The sequence below is a fragment of the Zeugodacus cucurbitae genome, chromosome 6 (genome assembly GCF_028554725.1).
Source record: "Zeugodacus cucurbitae isolate PBARC_wt_2022May chromosome 6, idZeuCucr1.2, whole genome shotgun sequence".
NCBI lineage: Eukaryota > Metazoa > Arthropoda > Insecta > Diptera > Tephritidae > Zeugodacus > Zeugodacus cucurbitae.
The window spans coordinates 5,123,944-5,146,682 of record NC_071671.1 but is presented as its reverse complement, the minus strand read 5'-3'; the positions used below and the strand labels follow the sequence as shown (position 1 = coordinate 5,146,682).

Genomic DNA, 22,739 nt, shown 5'->3' with positions numbered 1-22,739 from the left:
TTCTTACTGAATTAAAGCATTTTTAGTAGTTTTCAATGTAACCATCGTATGGGAGGTGGGCGTGGTTATAATCCGATTTCCTCCATTTTTGGACAGTATAAGGAAGTACCTAAAAGAAACGACTCTAGAAATTTTCCTTGATATAGTAGTTTACAAAAAACTTAGTAGGGGCGAGACCACGCCCCCCTTCCTCAAAAAAATTACATCCACACATGCCCCTTCATAGTGCGATCCTTCATACCAAACTTTACTTCAATAGCTTAATTTATGGCTTAGTTATAACTCTTTATATGTTTTCGGTTATTGCAATTTTGTGGGCGTGGCAGTGGTCCGATTGCGCGTCCGGAACACGTGTTCCAAGTTTCATCAAGATATCTCAATTTTTACTCAAGTTATAGCTTGCACGGACGGACAGACATACGAATTTTGACTCGTCTCGTCACCCTGATTATTTTGATATATATAACCCTATATCTAACTCGTTCAGGACTTACAACCAACCGTTATGTGCACAAAACTATAGTCCCCTCTTTAGCAACTTTGTTGCGATAGTATTTTCGATAGGACTTTTCAGATAGATCGTGTTTAAGTCTTGGACCAAAATTACGTACTCTTTTCTTCTGAACCAATCTAAAATGTGGAAAATTTAAGGAGACAAGCAAAAAAGTTAAAATTACGTACGCTGCTGCGGTCAACAACTGAGGCAGAAATTAAAATACCAAAAAAAGCCAAATATATAAATATTTTTGAGAGCAAAGACGAAAAAAATTAATTAAAAATCATAGCATAAAAAACATTGTGATGTCGTCATTCAAAAAGTGCAAGAAAAAGGAAAAAGAGTTTAAAGTCAACTGTCAACGCTGTGACATAAAGCTGCTGGCGCGATTTTTGCATTCATTCAAAGTCCCTACGGTCTACACATTGCTGGCATTAATGGCCTCCGGTTACTGCTGCAGCTTTCCTGCTGTTACCGCGCGCGCACCCACTCGGCATGCAGATAAATGCGAATTTCCCAGCAATTCAAGTAATGACATAAAAGCGCCGCCGAGTAAATGTTGCAGCGGTGCAATCGCAGCAACAATTGTGGCATTTCGCCTTTCTGCAATGGCAATGCTTCCGGGCAGCGTTGTGCAACAGTTGCGGAAAATAGCGGTTAGTAATTTTTTCCAGCATTCATGCGATTTTTTTTGCTGTTGTTTTTTTGCTATCTTTCTCGCGCGACTGCGCTCATTATAAAGCTGGTTTTATGTTTTACTCATATTTCTAGTGGCCACTTGCAGCAAATCACTATAATTTTTCACAATTTTCGCTGTGCTTTGTACTTTGTGAGCTTTTGAGTTCACGTTGGTTGCTTGTGTCTCCATTCAGTTCTTTCGGAAAATAGAAAAAAATTTACGTAAAAAGTGGTAAGGGTTAGTGGCAGACTTTAGTTTTAACCAAACCCCTGTTCAAAATCTACAAATTTTGATAGCTTCGCGAATTTTTGTGAAAGCTTTTCAAGTGCTTTATTTGGCAGCACATTTTTGTGCGCGCAAAACTTTACAAAGCACAATTTCGTGAGTTGGCCGCACTTGATGAAAATGTTAACCACTTGTAGTGCTCTCTTTTTGGGTAACCACTGAAAATACATAGCTGAGTGCTGTAGTACAGTTGAAAGTGGGCCAAATCGAAAATTTCAAATAAATGTAATTTTGTATTGTAAATGGGGTTAGGATGTAAAATGAAATGAAATGTTTTATGTTTTTTTTTTTCATTATAACTATAAAAATTAGAAAAAATTAGAAATAGGTAAGTGCTATGGCTGAAAAGAATTGACAGAAAGAATAGGACTTTATTTATGAATGCGCTTTAAGTTTAGTACCGTTTAATTGCTATTGAGACATAGAAGAAAGTAGTGAAGGCAAACTCCCATAAGGCTAAGAACACACTGTATCGAGATCTAGTGGAAATGGTAAACACATTCCTCTTTACCCTGATAGATAGAGACTTGAGAACATACCTACTGCTAAGCTTTCCGGCGTCGTCTTTATAAACCAATAAGATGCTATTTCTTTAATTAAGAGGTAGTTTTTTGAGCTAAAGATGGAATTCAACACAGGGTTGATATTCTTCATACTTTTGGAACTATGTTTAATAGCGTTCTTTTCTTACAAAAAGCTCTAATCAAGCTTTTCTAGGTTGCACTGTGCAAGCTTTCTATTTGAACACAGTTTCACCTCCTCAATTCCTAGCAGACCCGAAGATTTCTTATGATATATTTCAAATTTCAAATAATACATTCTTTCACCTTCAATAACTACTCAAATGCAACTCTTTAACTTATAGTTGAGCTTTCACAACCCGAAAGCACTGCAATTGCCTTGCTAACACAACACTGACGTATCGTTGGCAGCAGCAAATTAGGTGTTTCAAATCTTCAACACACTTTTCACCTTAATAATTGACAAACGAATTGAAAGTGGCAAGTGGCAAAATTCATAAGTTACCAATGCCAATTTGGTGGAAGCAAGCGCGCAAAACCGGTTGAAGAGTGCAATTACCAGAAAATGATTGCATGCTCCCATTTCTGACGTCACTACTCACACACATGACAGGCGTTAGCCAAGTGCTTTGGTAATAAAAGAAAGGAAATACACTACATGTGAGAAATATACATGCCAGCATATTGAGAAGTATAAATAAAATAGTGAAGAGTGCAAAAAGAATTGATAAAAATGCTTGAAAAACAGCGCTGAAGAGTGAGTGCTCTACGGATGAACACCATACGAATACAACAGCATTTCTTTTTTTTTTGAAAATCTGCGCGTCCGTCACGTGCCACACACAAGCTTATCGCAACGTAGCTGCTGACAACATTTTGAAACGAATGAAGTGAACGCGCAGGCAATGAATGGGAAGGGCTTGCGTGGCTCGTACATTGTCAGTTGTGCGGTTCAGCAAATGAAGTTGCCAAAATCCGCTTTTACTCTTCCTGTTGTTGTTGTTTCTATGCTCTTGTCAAACAGCATTGACAGCTGAAAACACGCTTAGCGAGCTGACAACTTGACTGGTAATTTGTTGTTGCCATTTTGGTTATCACGGTTCTTGGAGGTTAGGTTTTTCTTTTGCTGGATAAAGAGGTGAACAATTCGACTATAAAAAGAAGATTTTGTGAAGCGACAAGGATTTTGACAGCTGAAAGTGAAGTTCCTCGTGGAAATAAGTAAAATAAAGAGCTAGAAGGATCATATATGGGATTATGATTTAGGCACATATTCTAGGTTGAAATCCTCATAGTTTTGATCACTGTCTATTCTCAAAAATCTGAAACGGTGTGATTGTATCTTTGTTGAATAGATTACAATAAAGCAAATGTTAGTAAAACCCGAATTTCTTCACGTTTATTCTAAGTGAACTTGTGGAACACCTATAAATGAGGTTACAAAGCAACTTATTTGAGTGCATCACAGTGTCTATGTACAGAAATTTAATGAAGGTTTGAAATTGTTAAAGAAATAATTAAATAAAAGTAAGTAAAACACGAAATTCTTCACATTTAGTCAAAGTGAACTTGTGGAACACCTATCAATGAGGTTAGTAAGCAACTTATTTGAGTGCAGCAAAGTGTCTACGTACTGGAAATTAGTGAAGGTTTGAAGTTGTTAAATAAATGTTTGTAAAACTCGAATTTCTTCACATTAAGTCACACTGAACTTGTGGAACACCCGTAAATGAGGTTATCAAGCTACTTATTTGAGCAAAGTAAACAGTATATGTACTTGAAATTAATCATGGTTTAAAACTAGTTGTTTTTATGAATATCTAAGACCTCTATCCACCAACTTTTATTCCTTAAGAAAAGTCGCTTCAATTTACTCTCCACAAAGGGTTACCACCGATTGCTATTATCAGTTTTTGTCACTCAGCCACCGCTCATCTCACCGCCGCGTGTCAACTTTGAGTTATGAAAAGGTGACATGTGAGCAATTGAGTGCGCGTGATTGCTTGTCACTGGCGAAGAGTCTATAGTAAGCTGTGTAAGCCCTTAAAAACCATGGAAAGAGAGAGCATGAGTTTCACAACAATATTGTTTTTGTTATTTTACACGTTTGTAACGGTGTGTGTTTATTTTCATTTCGTTTGTCACTCCGCGGCGCGTGTGAAATGAGGCGGAAAAAAGCAAATTCTAACTTATCGATGAAATCTTTGTTAAGCAACCCAAATGCATATTTGCCTATGAAATTTTGGTGGCCGCTTTAGAGTTCGAAATATGAAAAGGCACAAATTGTTTGGCACAAAATATGGTGGGATGGTTTGGGCTGACTGTACGCAGAATTCTTGTGAAAGAATTCACACCGCACAGGTGAATGGAAATGCGAATGTGGTTGTTGGTAGGCAATGCGTTTGGTTGAGATGTTACCACAAAGCTTTTTCTGCTACGGTTTGAAAAATACGCACATTAATGTAGTGGCATGCCTATACGGAAGGTGTCTGCGTGCGTTTGGGTAAATCCTTTTCACTTGATTGAAAAGCGCGTCAAATGAATGGCTCAGTGAATGCGTGGAATTTTCACAGAAATGTTTTTCACAATCGTGCGTGACAGAAGGATTGCGTGAAATAATGCGTATATGTATGCATAAGCTGATAACTTTTCGTTGTTGTTGACATTTAATTTTAATATTTGCAAATTGAAAATTCGATTTACTATGGCCTATGGCCGGGGAAAATCACGGCGTACCGGAAGTGCACTGATGACATGCTTGAAGCGGGATAATTTAAGGAATTTTAAATGAGTGTGGGTTATTTGAGGAAGTTTCAAAGAATTTGTAATGTAAAATTAATGTTAAAATTTTAATTAAGCTACAGTAATTAACAGTATTAAGCTTTGAGCATGTTGTTCACCAAATAGTGTGCTGATTTAAAAGTTGCGTATACGCAGTGACGTACGATGTTATTTCTTAATATAAGAGTCATTGTAGTTGTTACTTTATTTAAGTTAATATGAACGAAATTATATGTGTTTATAAATATATTAAGTATACGTTCCGTCATGTAAAATTTACATGTGTTTGTTGTCCTAGTAACCCTCTATTATATTGCTTAAGCGCGTGAAGTTTTTTACACCCTTTAACTTTTAGAAATTCATAAAATTTTAATTTTTTCGTTAGTACGTGTGAATATTTCACACATATTATGTTTTTATTATAGTATGTGAGCATTGATAGGGAACCCCTTTTGCATGACAATGCGACTTTTTATGTGATAAAAATATGTCAAGTCATTAGATTTGAAAATGTGTAGTACACACCCTTCATATAAATATTTATTAACACTACAGTGAGTTAGATAACACAGAAGGGTTAATGATAAACTATTTCGCATTAGAACATGTCCTTAAATACATATATAGATATATATTTTAAGGCATGTATTGAACCTTAATTACTGAAGACACTTTTGTAGAAGAAAATTTTGTATTTCATATACAAAATTATTGTATTTAGACTGTTGATAATTCTATTAGAATGATGATGGCAGCATTTAGCTCTAAATAATAGGAAGTTCAACCATAAATTCTGAGTCTCTCGGTAGACCCATTCTTCCCAATACAGCACTGTTATGATATTTTGACGTTCCGGAGCAGTTGCTGACTAGCTGAGGTTGTGGTATTTGATTTTTGATATGCTCGGTTAAATCCCCAAAATGTTTGGGATCCCTCACTTACTATTTCCCAATCCCGAAAATTATCAGGATTGATGACTACAATATATTTAGAAAATTATTTATTAGAATGTAAAAGAACATTCTATTTCCCAAATGCCGAGTGAAGTCCCCAACATTTTAGGGTTGATGAACTTATTATTTTCTAATCCCGAATATTATCGAATAATTTAGAAAATTATTCAAAATTATTAAAAGTGTGTGTGTCAGAAAATTCCATTCCTATATCCCGAGTCAAATCCCTAAAAAAATATTTGGGATTCCGAACTTATAATTTTCCAATCCTAAAAACAATCGGGTTTGAGGAATTGTGAAATGAAAAAGAACCGCATATCTAGAGTATGACTCATTAATCTGTTCAAATATTTCAAGCAAGGTCAGCATTAGGTCCTCCACAATGTTCACATACTATTAGGGATTATAGAAAAAACATGGCTTTATAGTTTTTAATTTATTTACTTTTGATTTTCGATATTCGAATTTAATCCCGAAAATTTTCGGTAAATCGGACTAACTAGTTACCAGTCCCGAAAACTGCCGGGATTTACTTTTGATTTATTTACTTTTGATTTTCGATATTCGAATTTAGTTCCGAAAATTTTCGGAAAATCGGACTAACTATTTTCCAGTCCCGAAAACTACCGGGAGTTACTTCTGATTTTCGATATTCGAATTTAGGCCCGAAATTTTTCGGGAAATCGGACTAACTATTACTACAACTTTTAATTTATTTACTTTTGATTTTCGATATTCGAACTATATATTTCTGGCCTAATAATGAAAATCGGAATATTTATCAACGAAAATGGTTTTATTGTTTTTCAAAATATTCTCCATCAAGATTTATACACTTTTGCATGCGCTCAAACCAATTTTCGAAGCAGTTTTTTTGAGCCTTTTTTTGAGCGATTGTCAAATTGTGCGGGATCCAACGAGAACAAACCTTTTTTACGGCCAGGTGTTCATGCAATGTCGAATGTATGCTGGTGGGAGAAATGCATAGGCATGCCTCTATCTGAAGGTATGTTACATGACGGTCTTGCATTATCAGTTCACGTACGGCATCGATGTTTTCTGGCACAACGGCTGTTTTTGACGACCTTCACGGAATTCGTCTTTGAGCGAGCGTCGGCCACGATTGAATTCGTTATACCAGTTTTTCACAGTGCTATAGGATGGTGCTTCATAGCCATACAAAGATTTTAGTTCATCGATGCACTCTTGTCGCGATAATCCACGTCGAAAGTTGTGAAAAATGATCGCACGAAAATGTTCACGAGTTAATTCCATTTTTTGGCCGAGATGAATTTTTTAATTCCCTGTAAATAAAACAATTCACGATTAAATGACAAAACGTTCTGAGTGATGTTATGCTAAAAAATGGCAAACTTTCCAATGGAAATGTCAGATTGCAACTGGCAACACTTAGTGTTGCCTAGGCCAGAAATATATATAGCAGCCCTCGTATTTTTCAGTACTGAAAAATACCGGAATTTACTTTTGATTTATTTACTTTTAATTTTCGATATGCGAATTTAGTCCCGAAATTTTTCAGTATTCCGAACTTATTATTTTTTAGTCCCGAAAATGTCCGGCGTCGAAGATTCATTAATCTATTTCTATATCTAAGCGAAGTAAAAACTTAAAAGCTTTGAAAGGTTTAAGAGCTGCAAGCGAACTAATGCCTGAACTTATGACAAAGATTTCATACTCGTTAGCTCGTATGTGGTTTTAATTTTTAAAAGCATATAAGCACACTTTTGTATGTGCGTGTGTAAAATATTTCACGCTTAAATGTGTGCACAATTCATTTAATATTAATCAATTCCGCGCAATTACTTGCAAAATTCCAAAAGTGTTAATAAGCAGAGAGGCAACTGCAAGTGGTTGTGTGTGAAGTGCCTTGGCTTACAAAGCAAGTGCGCACAGTGATATTTAACTACGCACAAAGGTAAGCAGGCAATTATGCATAAACACATATATAATTGTATTAAATACTTTGAAGTGCGTGCTTGAGCAGTTCGCACGTCTCTACTGCGCTAAATTATTTGTGGTATTTATCTTTTTAATATTTCTCATTTAATAGAGTGCGCCAATTGATGCTTGAGTTGGTTGTGAAATTTAATGTTCACAACTACAAGTACTACAAGGCAGAAACTTAACAAAGATTAAGTTCAAATGCACGTGTGTTAAGTGCCGAAAAATGCTCGCTTGTTTCGCACATCTCACAGCGCACATCGCCTTTTGCATTTTAATTTGCATTAAATATTAATTAATTGAAAGTTTTACATTTGCTCTGCAACTTTCAGACATGTGTGTGAGTTTCTATTATATGTATGTATGTGTGGAAATGCGTTTAAAAATGTTTAAAATTCAGCGCAAGTGCTTTGTGTAGCTTTCGCTCACGTGATTAATTTTGAATTTTTAATTAAAACTGCTTTTGTATTCTCAGTTATTATAATACTATTACGAGAAACGAAATTATTTTTCTGTATTAAGGGAAAAACTTAAACGTGAGTATCATGGAGGGGTGATTAGAGGTGTCATGTCAGGAGTATAAATAGTTTTACTGGAGTTTCTCGAAATATTCGTCTCTCTAGAAATAGAGAATTACTCATAAATATTGTTTGTATTGCTTTAGTAGCTGGTTTTACCCCTTTTTCAGCGCTCAGACTGAATAAATGTCAATAACTTATATTAGGTTGGCAAATATCTCTCTTCCGAGTTTTTGCTCTTTATTCAATGCTTTATAAAAAGTGTTACAGTGATCGGATTTAGTTTCGTTCGATAATCTGTTTCCATCTAGACGACAACTTCATACTACCCCCTCGTTTGAGTTCAACTTTACACCACCAAGGGCGTTCGGCATGGATAGGAACAGGTGGTAATCACTTGACGCTATATCCGGGCGATATGGTAGATGCGGTAAAACCTCCCATCCGAGCTCCCGTAGCTTCTGTCGAGTCATCAACGAAGTGTGTGGTCTGGCGTTGTCCTGGTGGAATACTACACCATTCCTGTTGGGCAATTCTGGACGCTTCTGGTCGATCGCCTGCTTCAAGAGGTCCAGTAGTTCACAGTAGATGGTAGAATTAAGCGTCTGACCATATGGGAGCAGCTCATTGTGGATGATTCCCTTCCAATCCCACCAAACCCACAGCAAAACCTTCCTGACCGTCAATCCCGGCTTGGCCACTGTTTGGGACGATTCAACGACCTTCGACCACGACCGTTTTAGCTTGATTTTGTAGTATGTGGTTCATTTTTCATCGCCAGTCACCGTCCGCTTCAAAAATGGGCCGAGTTCGTTCCCTTACAGCACCATGCCGCAGGCCTTGATACGGTCCAGAAGGTTTTTTTTTCGTCAAATCATGCGACATCCAAAAATGCGGCTTTTTTTGTGTATACAGCATTCTGCAGATGGTTTAAAATGGTTTGGTGACTAACTTCCATCTCCTGGGCGATGTCACGAGATGCCACTTGCCGATCTAACTCGATGTTTTCCATTAATTTGTTCGATATTCGTCGTCACAGGTCTTCCGCCGGCTGCCTTATCCATTGTGTCGTTTTCACCCGCTCTGAATCGCTTTGAAACCATTTCTCCGCAGTTCGAAGTGATAGAGTCTCATACCCTAAAACACCATTAATCTCACGGAACGTTTCTTTAGCGGATTTGTCTTTACCGAGAGTAAACTTTAAAATAGCGTGAATTTCGGAGTGAACTCCATGTTTACACGTCCATAGCGTCGTTTTGTAGGTTATGTCAAGACCTTTGAAAGATATATAGTATTGCCAGATACGAGCTCTGTAGCGCTTTATACATAGCCGCGAAATTCAAAAGACAAAAAGGCAGAAAGGAGATATTTGCCAACCTAATATATAGCTTCACTGGACTTTAACGTTGAAAACGTTTTCGTCGGCTATAAATGGATGTAGAAGATCTCTTAGTAGACTGTTTTCACAGTGATTGTATGTAAGGATATATAAACCCTTACGAGACTCATTTCCATGTGAGTAAACATTTGCGAAGTTAAAGCTCTTAGCACCCCACTGACAAGTGACAAGCGCTTACAAATACAAATACAAGCGATTACACCTCACACAAGTGCTCATTTCGTAGGCGCGCTAAAGTTAATCTCTCCCACTAACAAACACATGCAAATCTGTATACAAATAAGCCAAGCGGGCTTGCATGCCGCCACTCTGTGCAATTTGCTACGCCTGTCGTGCGCATATTAATTTTAATAAATTACTTAATTATTTCGGTATTAAATTTTGTGATGATGACGCCGCTGCGCCGTGCGGATGGCACAGACAAATCGTTTGTAAAAAAGGCGGCTGAAGGTGAATTTCAAGCAAACAATGTGAAGAGCGTGAAACAAAAACAAAAGCGAATGATAAAACAGATTGTGAGGCTTTACAAATACACAGATGCACATACACACATTCGCGCTTTAGTTGCCAACTTTTCTCTGCGAACTCGCACCAGCGCTACGGCGTATACCGCGTCGTATACGTACTCGCATTTTCCACCTAATTTGCTTGCAATATGCGAATATGTAATGAGCGCACAAATTGACACCGTTATGCGTGTGTGTGTGCGTGTCCTGAGTATGTGGCATATATGTTTAATGCAAGCAAAGTGCGGCTGAAGCAATGACTTTGCATTGTTGTAGTTTTTTCTGCGTTTCGTTATTATTTTTTGTAGTAAGGAGGCGTGAGTATATGGCTGTATGTCATCTATATGCATTATTTATGCACGGAAATTGACTGTGAAATTCAGTGTTTATACGGCAACTCATAATTATGGGCTAAACTTGAGCGTGATTTGATATTATGAGAGAAAGACTTATGTGCAGATTTCAGATGAAAAATAATTTTTAAAAATTTTTGTTAGATTTTTTTTTTTTAATTTTATTTAATATTAAAAAAAAAGATAAAAAATAATTTTAATTAAAAAAAAATAAAAAATAATTTTTTAAATATTTTTTTGTTTAAAATATTTTAAAAATTTAGCAAAAATTAAAAAAAAAAATTTTTTGAAATTCTAATTTCAGATCGAAAATTTGGAAATTTCTTAAAATATAAATTTAAATGATTTTTTATACAATTATAGCAAATTCAAAATAATAACAAAAATATTTATAACTAAACACCACATTTTTCCAACACACTTTATTACATTTCGCTCATTAAAAAATTACACTTGGTCGCCACGTTATAAAAATATGAGCCTGCATATACGTAAAAGTAAAAACAAAAAAATAAAATTATCTCTACAACAACAACATTACACCAACGTTTACTTTTAATCACTTTTCACTGGCGCACAACACCATATCAAAAAGCTCCGTAAACGAGGTGACGGCAACAAGCGTCGACGACCTCAGCACAAACATACATTCTGACTGCCTGACTCTGTTTTGACTGTAATCCTCGCAATCTTCCTACTCCCCTACGCATGTGTGCTTACCGCCCGCGGCTAAGTGCGACAGACTGTGCAGGCAAGGCACATGTGCTGTGCCGGATAATTAATTGCCATTTTCTTGGCAATAAAGCCAAGCCGTTGTTTAACGTTTTTTTTCTGTTTTTTGCGCTTTTTCCTGTTTTTCTGGTGCACTCATGCTTATGCTTTTTTTTTTAATTGTACATCCTTTAATCAAAAGCTTTTTGCTAGAATGCCGGTCTCTCTTCTGAAATTGTTGTTGTTTCATTATATATATTGTGTCTTATTATCGCCTCTTTTTACAATTTTTTTTTGTAAAATTGTTTTTTTTCTCAAAATTAACGGTTTCTTTTGCTCTTTTTTACTCACTCGAAGCAAGCTGTCTCACTGTACAAGCTTTTGAGAGACTTTTCTACTTTTTTTAGAAACCTTCAGCTTTTCATCAAATATTTAACACTTCATATGCCCACTCGTTCCAACTAGAGTTCAACTTGATTATTTTTCTGCTCATTTGTTATAATTATTATGATGCTCTCATCTCCATCCAAGTTCTAGATTGACAAATTTAGAGCTCATACATTTTCTATGCACTTCAGTATGCGAGAAAAACAAAAATACCGTTACATATACTTCTATTCTTGAGTTAGTTCTGGTTTGTTTCTCAGTTTGTGCTAAGCTATTTTATTGAAAAGAGCAAAACAGTAATGATTTTTTATGAAACTGTTATGAGAGTGTCAATCAAGTAAGTTTGCTTTATGAATAAATATATAACAGAACTAGGTACAAAAGTAATGAAACCTGAAATTTTATGGAGATTGAATGAGTACAAGACTGTCTGCTATAAGGAACTTGCGATATACGATACCAGAAACCGGTATTATGCTCCCACGAAGACGTTTTTCTGTCTCCTACATTTTCTCTCTCTCTCTCTCTTTCTCTGTTACTTACTATATACATATATATCTTTCTCTCTCTCTCTCTCTCTCTTTCTCTTTCTCTCTCATCAGAGACGATAGTATGTCTTTCATTAGTTGTAGTTGTTTCATTATTGTATGGGAGTATTATAGGCCCTCCTCATTAATTTTTCTAAAAATAAGTTTCAAAGAATAAGCTTTCATGCTGATGGTTAAAGCTTTCACTATAGCTTTCGGTTTAGGGGCAACATTTTACGATAGAAGTAAACCAATTCTTAGTTTTCAATTCTAAATTTTCTTGTGATTCTAACATTCTAAAGATTATTTCTGTCTACTCTTGATACTCATGATTTATCAAAAAATATTTTATTTCAAAAAGTTCAAACCAGAATTATTTATCGTCCATATCTCTCGCTCGCTTCTCCGAAGACTAATTTAAAATTTTATCTGCTACAATTATCTTTCAACGCGAACCATATTTCCACCGACTGCACTTTTGACTGATCAAAAATCCTTTCGGCTTCGCTCCAAAAGCACAAGGAAGAAATTAGACGCTGGCAATTCGATATGGAAATGAAGAGGAAATGAGCAATATTGCACCTACGGGAACGTTTATCGACACAGCGCCAGCGACAGCAAGCTAATGTAACAAATAGCGGCGAAGAAAATGCGGAGACTAGTTGAAGAGTGCGAGTGTGTAGGTTAGCAACAAGGAGAAAGTGCGTAGCAAGTGTCTGCAGATAAAAACTTACCAAGTACCAAATGAATGCCCGCACGAGGATTATGACGAGCGTGTGCAAGTGATAAGCGCACGCTGACAAGGGAAAACAACGGAGCCTGACGCCTCAGTACTCGTAGCTTTTATAATAGCTTTTCTAGGTGCGCCCCCACACGATTTCATTTCCATATCGCACGGGAGCGCGCGTGAATATTTGCAACTGAAGATGAAACTTTTTCGCCGACAAATTTGCTGATTGTGCTCAGGAGACTCCTCCAGCACAGCTGTGGGTGTGAGTGGCTGTGTGCAGCTGAAGTGTGTTTGAAAACACCGAATTATAATAACAACAAAACAAATAAACTAATGCGTTTTGCATAAACAGCAGCGCCATTTACGGCCTTTGGGAGCGAAACTCTTGTGACAACTCAATGGCAGACAGTAGAGTGTGTCTCGGTTGTCATTTTTATTGAAGTGGGCGTGGTCAATTTGCATTTTCATGCCATTAGATTTATATTGTTATTGTAATGGCGAAGTTTAAGTTTTGACTTTTGCTATGATGTGGAGATTTTGGAGGGAAATTTTTTTGTGGGGAATATATTGAAAGAAATTTTAAGGAGATGGCAGTTGGAGTATGGCAAACACAATGTTCTTGATTGCGGTTTTACGTGTAATATTAAAAGAGCTTCTTTAAATCTTACAAGTAAATTCATTGCTTTGAAAGCTTCTAATGGTGACTAAAAGCTTCCAAAGATTTTTGGTTCTATTCTCTGACATCAGAAGATACAATGTTTTGCCCACTGATAAGCTTTTACAGGTTACTGAAACTCTCTAAGAAGTCGTCAATAGAGATTACCGACAAAAGTCAGAAAGGAGTATGAAAAATATAGATCCACCGACAGCTGGTCTTGAATTCTTCCGAGAAATCATTATAAAAACCGAATTCTATACTTTTAATATTAGCTTCAAAGATAACTGATAACTGATCAAAAAGAGTAATCTGAGAGTAGGATGTAAATCGAAATCTGAACAGACTCCTTTCTAGAAATAATTATAAAAAGTTAATCGTATACCTTAAACATGAGGTTCAAACATAACTGATCCAAAAGGGGAATCTGAGTGTAGGAACTAATCGAAAGGATGAATCTAAAATAGACGGCTTTCCATTGTTGTTGAACATAATTCCGAGAAATCGTTATGGAAACTGCATCTTTTCAATATATATTGTCTAAAGTTTTTGTTAAAAATATTGAGGTTAAGTTTTCACGAAACCAATCTCTCGTCAATGCAACTTGTGTGTGAATCTTCTTATGACTTCTTATTGCAAGTAAAGAAATAAACCAGAAATTTCTTCCACACAAAAATATTCAATTTACTATTCACAGCTGTTGCTCAAGCGCTCCAGAACTTCGCTTCGAACTTCATTTATTTTCCGGCAAATATGTCTGTTATTATTCGTGAATAGTTATGCGAGCATGACGAAATCTTCGCAGCACATGTGGCAATCACCTCAAGAATGCTTAGAAGTACCTTGTCACCAACTACGTGTGTGTAGGCACTTTCCATCAGGTGTCACCGACTAAATTGAATTGAATTGCGTAAAGTTGTTTTTTCCCCTTTTCAAAGCAAATATCCGACGCGCTCATATCACCTCCCAACATAATATGTACAGTGTCAAGTGGCATGGCATACAATATGCATAAGTAGATGGCATATTGTTGAACTGATTACTTACCGTTGATGGTGGCATGTGGCAAGCGACATTTTAACGGAAGTACAAACAACTTAACTTCCAGCAACACACATACAAGCTGACTACCTCACATGTGTACGCATGTGTTTGTATGTAAATTCGCTGAAGCATGCCTTCTGCCGCTGTGTGTAACCATAGAATTATCATCGTCATGTTGTGGTGACGTTGTTGTTCACGTCTTACGGTGGTTAGGCCCAACAAAGCAATTATTGTGGAGAGAGACAAAGTATAAAGTAATGGCATGAGTTTGTCAGAACTTGATGAACTTCTTAAGGAGTGAGGAGGAAAGTAGAGTTATAGGAAAGGGTTCCAGTGATATTTTTTCCATAGAGCTTGAAGCATTTTGTTGGTTCACAAAGAAGATCCAAATAATTTTTTAGTTTGGAAAACATTTGCTTTTAATTCGAAATCTTCGAAATAAGTATAAAATAAACTATCGACTTAAATTTAATTAACTATATTACACCTGGTCTGTGATAACACCGACATGGCGCTGGCGTTGTTGTTCCGAACATCCGCCTTCTGGCTGCATTGATCTTCCTTCTTAATTCAATATATTCAGCTGCCGCAGCTAAATTTTTTTTAGCTCGGACATTTCTTATGTTAAGCTTCGGCAATTCGGGAGCCTCAAAGTACTCAGCAGCGACAGCGTGTGTATCCTCACTTTCGGTTCTGGAAGAACGTTCTGGAAGCTCTGGTACTCTCAAATATTCAGCAGCGGCCGCTAAGCTCTCCGCCACTCGATCAACTCCCTTGTGGTGGTTCGGCAAGTACTCGGGAGCCTTAAAGTACTCAGCAGCGGCATCTAATGGATTCTCCACTTTGGTGTTGGAAGCACGTTTTGGCAGCTCTGGTGCTCTCAGATATTCAGCAGCGGCAGCTAAGCTCTGTCTATCCAAATCGTTAGTAATATCCTGGATCTCCGACAAAATGGCAGCATTGATGCTGCCCACTATGAGAGTGCTGATCGTGAATAGCAAAAGCAATTTCATTTTGTTATGTGCTCAAGCTAATCGTTGCTATTTCTAAATGCAGTTCGTCTGCTCCTTATAGTCGTTGTAATTGCACTGTGAATGTTAATTTATTTAAACTGAGCTTATATACTTCTAGTAATATAGAACTGCTAGAATAATGGAAGCACTTCCTTGGTGTTCGTAGAAATGTTCAGATTAACCGATTAATTTAATGTTATAAAGCAGGGAATTTTGATTATACAATAGCTGAACCAGCTGCTAGTTATTGTTGCTTTGTTGTAATGCGGCTGATTAGTTATTTAGGTGATGGCTAATGGTGCTAATCGAATACGTAGTATGGTTGTCTGGGACCCGTCATCTTATTAGTCCTTATCAGTTTTTTCTCAAGTTCGAACTCAATTTGTTTCAGTTTTATATATATGTATATATATACGCCGATTCCATTGAAACTTATCAATCTAAATTGTTTTTGCGCTTCATTTGAAATCAATTATTATTATTATATATTATATTTAGCTTTAATTGTTGTATTTATAAATTAGGAATTACAGTGGTTTTGGGACTAAACAAGATTTGATTAGGTAAAAAAATATTATTTTTTACATGATGAAGTTGTATATATATGTACATCTTTTTTCACTCCTTATCACTCCATCCATCATGGTAAACATAAATTATGAAAAAAATATTTGACTCCTTACTTTAATATTTTCATGCATTTTTATAACATTTTTTTAAGGAATATTCGATATTGTTGTAATAGTTTATCATTTATATTTTCCAGCGAGTCATAAGCTTCTCAAAGTTTTTCAGATAAGAAAAATTCGAATGAATTTGAAATTAATACTAATTATAGATTATAATTCCTGAAATATTAGACAACTTACGAATAAAACTGATAAGTTACTATCAGCAGAAATACAAGGCAAATTAATTCTTATCAAAGTATAGAGACACGCGATAGATTTAGCTTGCAGGCGATCAGTTCAATTTACTAATACTTATTACAGCTAACTATTTCTTATCATATTGCTAAGTTTTTATTTCATGAGGAGTGGTGGAAATAAATGCACTTATGTTATTGGGGTAGCTGTTAAGGCAGTAGTCTGTTTTACAGGCTTCAAAAAATCGATTTTTTTGTTTTGTTTTAAATCTCTTCCAAAACTATCCAAGAATATGTCTTTATAATTCCAGAGGCCAATTCGACATATTTTCGAAGCTAGAGCAGTTTTAGTGGCCGAGCGTCGAGCAGGTGCGAATGCTCAGGCAGACTTTAAAGCGCGTTTTCTCGAGTTTTGATTTTCACAAGTGTCAGAAAACGGTGTCGGCGATAGCAAAAAGAATATATGTCCGATCCAAAAAAAAAAAAAAACCAAAGTGATCTAGCTTCAGTATTAAATTATCTTCTATTTGAACTAAAAAAGTTGGACAAAAGTAGTATTTAAACTTTTTTTTACTTTTTTTCTTAAAAAAGTGAACTTTTTTTAAACTTCGAAAAAATTTGGTATTTTATAACTTCTTCGGTATATTTTTAGTTTATAAAGAAAAGAAACTTATAAGAATTAAAAAAAAATTGGTTCGACTGTTTCAGATGCAGCGCACGACCTCCATCACCAGCACCGATTTACAAGTGCAGACTCCCGGCGCTACAGAAAATACTTACAACTTTGACATAATTTCAATATCATTTAATAATAAATATTGTTTTTTAAACCTTAAATATAGTACACTATCTTAAAATTCCGTTTACCGCAATCATTTCCTTCACTTTTAAAAATAATTGTTAAAAAAACGCTTGTTTTCGGCTTATAAAGCAGACTACCTCTTAAGGGACATAGATTTAGGCAAGGGTTATTTATTTTACTTTCCTTTCTGAACTTCACCAGGCGACTGTAATGAGTTCGAGTGATCTTCCCTACAACATATTTTTTCCACAGAGCATGAAGCAGTTTGTTAATTCAAAAAGAAAATCGAAATAATATTTCCGTTTGTGTAGCTTTTATTTTTAATTTTAGACTTCTTCGAAATAAGTATAAAATGAACTATAAAATGAAATGAAATTATCTAAAATAGACCTCGTGCACGATGAACTGCAGTTCAGTCACTTCTAATGTTAAGCCTCGGCAATTCGGGCGTTTTGAAGTACTCAGCTGCGAATGCGCGTGTATCCCTACTTTCGATTCTGGAAACACGTTTTGGATATTCACGTGCTCTCAAATATTCAGCAGTGGCAGCTAAGCTCTCCGCCACTCGATCTACTCTTTTCTGATGGCTCGGCAATGCGGATGCTTTCAAGTAATCGGCAGCGGTAGCTAGTGCATTCCCCACTCTGGTTCTGGAAGAACGCTTCGAATAATCGGAGGCTCTCAGATATTCAGCAGTGGCACCTAAGCTCTCCGCCACTCGATCAACTCTGTCGTAACGATTCGGCAATTCGGATGCTTTCAAGTACTCGGTAGCTAGTGCATTCCCTAATTTTCTTCTAGAAGAACGCTTCAGATAATCGGAGGCTCTTCGATATTCAGCAGCGGGAGCTAATCTGTCGCTGGCGTCGGATGCCGAGAAGTATTCGGCAGTACTTCCCACAATGAGGGTGGTGAAAGCGAGTAGCAAAAGCAATTTCATTTTGTTGTACGCTAAAGTGAACCGTTGCTATTTCTAATTGCAGGTTGTCTATTCCTTATAGTCGTTATAATTGGGCTGTGAATGTTAATTTATTTAAACCGGGCTTATATACTGATTATTAATATACATCTGCTAGAATAATTGAATCACTTCATAGGTATTCCGAGAAATGTTCGGTAATCATCTTTAAAATGTTTAACTGATTAAATAAATGTTATATAAAAGGGGTTTTCATCATAATATTAATTCTTATCTGGAGTTCGTCAAGTTCGAGCTATTTGTAGCATTGTATATAAACATATTTTTCAAATCTTATCATTCCGTAACTTAGTGGAGGTTCCATGGTCAATCATGAAATAATGTTCCTCTTTACATCTAACCTTTCTTTTACCAAATAAAAAAAGGATGTTGGATTTGGAGATAATTCCATATATCTCGATTTTTTATTACCGTAGATTACAATTCCAATTTCAGCAGAAAGACATTCCCTCCAAAGCAAGGCAAATGTTATCAAACTACAGAGGCACTCGATAGATTAGATTTATATGCAGTTTCGGGAAATAGAGTCAGTTGCTAAGTTAACTTAATTTTTTCCTAAGATTCTCTTCCAAATTATAGTTCCGAAAAAAGAAAAAGATACTTCTAGTAGTTAGCTGATCCAAAAAGAAAGTAGAAACAAATTTGCCTTTTGGGTACCATATAATTTAACCCTAAATATCTTCAAAATAAATCAATATATAAATTAAACCAGAATCATTATTTTTGAACCCTCATGACCATAGTGACATCTTCGACCATGAGTTCTTGTTATATTATGCAATATAATTATAATTTATAATACAATTAACCCAGACGAACGAAGGTGCTTCCGTTGTTCTTCCGAACATGCGCCTTCTGAGTGCTGCGATCTTTCTTCTTACATCATAATACTCAGTTGCCGCAGCTAAATTTTTTACAGCTCGGATATTTCTTATGTTAAGCTTCGACGATTTTGTAGCCTTAGAATACACAACGGCTGCTAGTGAATTCCTCATATTGGTTTTGGAAGAACGTCTTAAAGACTCTGGTGCTCTCAGATATTCAGCAGCGGCAGCTAAGTTCTGTCTATCCAAAGCGTTAACAATATCCTTAGTCTCCGACAATATGGCGGCATTGATGCTACCGAATATGAGAGCGGTGAACGCGATTACCAAAACCAATTTCATTTTGTTGTATGCTAAAGTAAATCGAGACTATTTCTAAATATTGTTCGTCTATCCCTTATAGGCGTTGCTACTCAACTATGAAAGTAGACTTAACTAAACCGCTTATATACTAATGTAAAGATATATAGTTTAGAGAAGTAATTGCTATACTTCCTAGGTATTACGAGAAGTGTTCGTTATCAAACTATTAGGCATTTAACTGATTAATTAATTTTTTCTATAAAGTTGTTCGTATAAATACAAAGTTCATAAGTTCAACCAGCTGCTGCGGCTGATTAGTAGTTTAGTTAATGGCCAAAGACGCTAGTTGTATTCCTTGTATAACTTGGGCTCGTCATGTTGGTGGTTCATCAAGTTGGAGAACATCAATTCCCACTTTTACTCATATAGGTATATATCAGTCGTTTATACTGAATCTTAACAACATAAATTATTATTTCGCTTAATTTGAAATAAATTATTATTATACTGCACTGAATTTATCTTTAATTGTTATTAAAATAACGGTGTTTTAAGAATGAAAGGCTTTATTTATAAAAATAAATCTACGAAATTATTCGATTAGGAGTAAGAGAAATTGGTATTGGCATTCGTAGCAACCCCAACCTGAACTCTTTAATTCCTATTTAGAAATTTAATTAAAGCAATTTTTATAGTAATATCAAGATATACCTGTGAAATCTGCACAACTTTTTAAAAATTATAATAGTATTGCAAAAAATTTATTCGCCCCCGGGTGGGCTCGAACCACCAACCTTTCGGTTAACAGCCGAACGCGCTAGCCAATTGCGCCACGGAGGCGTTAAGAACCCGTGCTTCAAAATAGAGTTTATAACATAATGTCATGGAAATATTAACTATACAATGTAATGTGAATATTTTGCTATCTGCTTTCATATTTTTATTGTTTTTTTATTGGTATCGACTGCTTTTTTATTTATTTTACATAAGAATGTATCAATTCAACCTACTAATGCTACGGCTAGTCCAAATAAATTTTTAGTTTGGGCCGATTTACTTTAATTTTTAGACCTCGTCGAAATAAGTATAAAATAAACTGTAAAATTAAATTTAATAATACCGAAAGTCGGCTTCCGTTGTAGTTCCAAACAACCGCCTTCTGGCTGCTGCGATCTTCCTTCTTACATCTGAATAATTAACTGTCGTTGTTGTTGTTTCAAACATCCGCCTTCTGGCTGCTGCAATCTTCCTTCTTACATCTGAATAATTAACTGCCTCATTTGAATTTTTTGTAGCTCGGACATTTCTTATATTAAGCTTCGGCGATTCGGGAGCCCTAAAGTACACAGCACCGGCAGCTAGTGAATTCCCCACTTTGATGCTGGAAGAACGTTTTCGACAATCTGGTTTTCTCACAACTCCAGCAGTGGCAGCTAAGCTCTCCGCCACTCGATCAACTCCCTTGTGGTGGTTCGGCCATTCGGGAGTCTTAAAGTACACAGCGGCGGCATCTAATGAATTCTCCACTTTGGTGTTGGAAGATCGTTTTGGAAGCTCTGGCGATTTCAGAAATTCAGCAGCCGGAGCTAATCTTTCATGTACCAAATGTAGTGCATTACTTTGAAGTTCACTTGTGTCCGGCCTTAAAGTATTCGGCAGTAGGGGTGAAACTCTCTTTGGTTTTGCTCTTAAAATTTTTTTTGGAAGCGTGAGGTGCTTTGAAATACTCTGCGGCTGCTGTTAGACCAGCATCGACAGATCTGGTTTTATAAAGCTCTGCAATCTGTTTATCCAACTCATTAGTAATATGTTGAGTATCCGATAATATAGCGGCGTTTATACTACCCACTATGAGAGTGTAGACTGCCAATATTAAAAGCAATTTCATTTTGTTGTGTGCTAAAGTAAATCGATGTTATATCTATATATAAAATATTACTGTTGCTTGAAGTCGTTTTAATTGTAGAATGGAAATGGAATTCCCGAATGCGAACTTATATACTCGCAATAATTGAAATACTTCCTAGGTATTCCGAGAAATGTTCGCCTTAACTGATTAATCAAATATTATAAAAAAACAGTTTTTATTTATATAATAATTCAACCAGCTGCTAATTATGGTTGCTTTGTTGTTATGCGGCTCATTAATAGGTGTGTTGATGGCTAAAGGCACTAATCACACTCGTATTGTTGGTGTTTGGGGTCTATCATTGTATTAGTTCTTATCAGTCATTCGTCAAGCTCGAGCGATTTTTCTCTCAGTTCTACATATAAACAAGAGTACATTTGTATGTGTCGATTATACAGAATCTTATCAATATATTTTGTTTCATTTCAAATCAATTATTATTATTATATATTAGATTTAGCTTTAATTGTTCTATAAATAACAGCGCGTTAGTAATGGTAGTAGCTTTATGTGAATACCACGAGAATATGTGGGATGAGGAAGCAACTCCATGTATTGCTTTCACGGCAACCTTTACTACAACTCCATAATTCTTATCTGGAAATTTACCTCAAGCAATCTGTAAGATAATATTCAGACCTGTGAAATGTGTATGACATTTTAAAAATAATAATAGTATTGCAAAAAAAAGTATACGCCCCCGGGTGGGCTCGAACCACCAACCTTTCGGTTAACAGCCGAACGCGCTAGCCAATTGCGCCACGGAGGCGTTAAGAACCCCTGCTTCAAAATAGGTTGTATAACATAATTTCATGGAAATATTAACTATACCTATCTGCTACCATATTTTTACTATTTTATCCAACTTTTCGAATATTCCTTTTAAGTTAATGGTGCTTAATAAATCTTGCATAAGAGCGTACCAAATTATTTTCTAAATTACCACCGAATGAACAAGAAGGCTTTAAATACTAATTTAATTCGAGTAATTAAAAAATAATAATTTTTAGGAAGAATTACTACTTAAGTAACAGAATTGAGCTTGAGCACACTCATCGTAAGCTTCTTAAAGTTTTTCAGATAATACTTATTCAAAGGAATTTACAATTAATTATAATCGAAGATTACAATTCCTGAAATAGTAGACAAATTTCGAATATCACTGATAAGTAAACCTCACAATGAGCGAAAATGTAAACTGCACAGTTTGCAGGCAATGCATTTTTCATATTAAAGACTAATAGACTTGATAATATTTGAACTTATCAACAAAATCTCTGTTCTCATCAGAGATCTGCATTGAGTAATAATGAAATTAGTGCACTATCTCATGAGCCAAACAAATTGGTGTAAATGAGTACTAATACTAATATCAAAAGTGAGTAAGACTCATTTCCACCAAACCAAGAAAAAACTCATAGTATTTCTACATTTATATGTGCCGTCAATTTATGACTCAAACGAGTTTATAGTAAGAATTTGATTTTACTCACTTGCTCATTGGTCACGATGAAAATAAACTTGATTCATTATTTCA

The 22,739-nt window shown here is 35.8% G+C and overlaps 2 non-coding genes across 2 annotated transcripts; both read right to left on the bottom strand.

Moving 5' to 3' along the window:
• Positions 1-20,059: 20,059 nt before the first annotated feature.
• On the bottom strand, positions 20,060-20,133 carry Trnan-guu (transfer RNA asparagine (anticodon GUU)). The gene has a single exon. It is a non-coding gene; the product is annotated as a tRNA-Asn (tRNA).
• Positions 20,134-21,897: 1,764 nt separating this feature from the next.
• Trnan-guu (transfer RNA asparagine (anticodon GUU)) lies at positions 21,898-21,971 on the bottom strand. The gene has a single exon. It is a non-coding gene; the product is annotated as a tRNA-Asn (tRNA).
• Between the last annotated feature and the right edge of the window lie 768 nt (positions 21,972-22,739).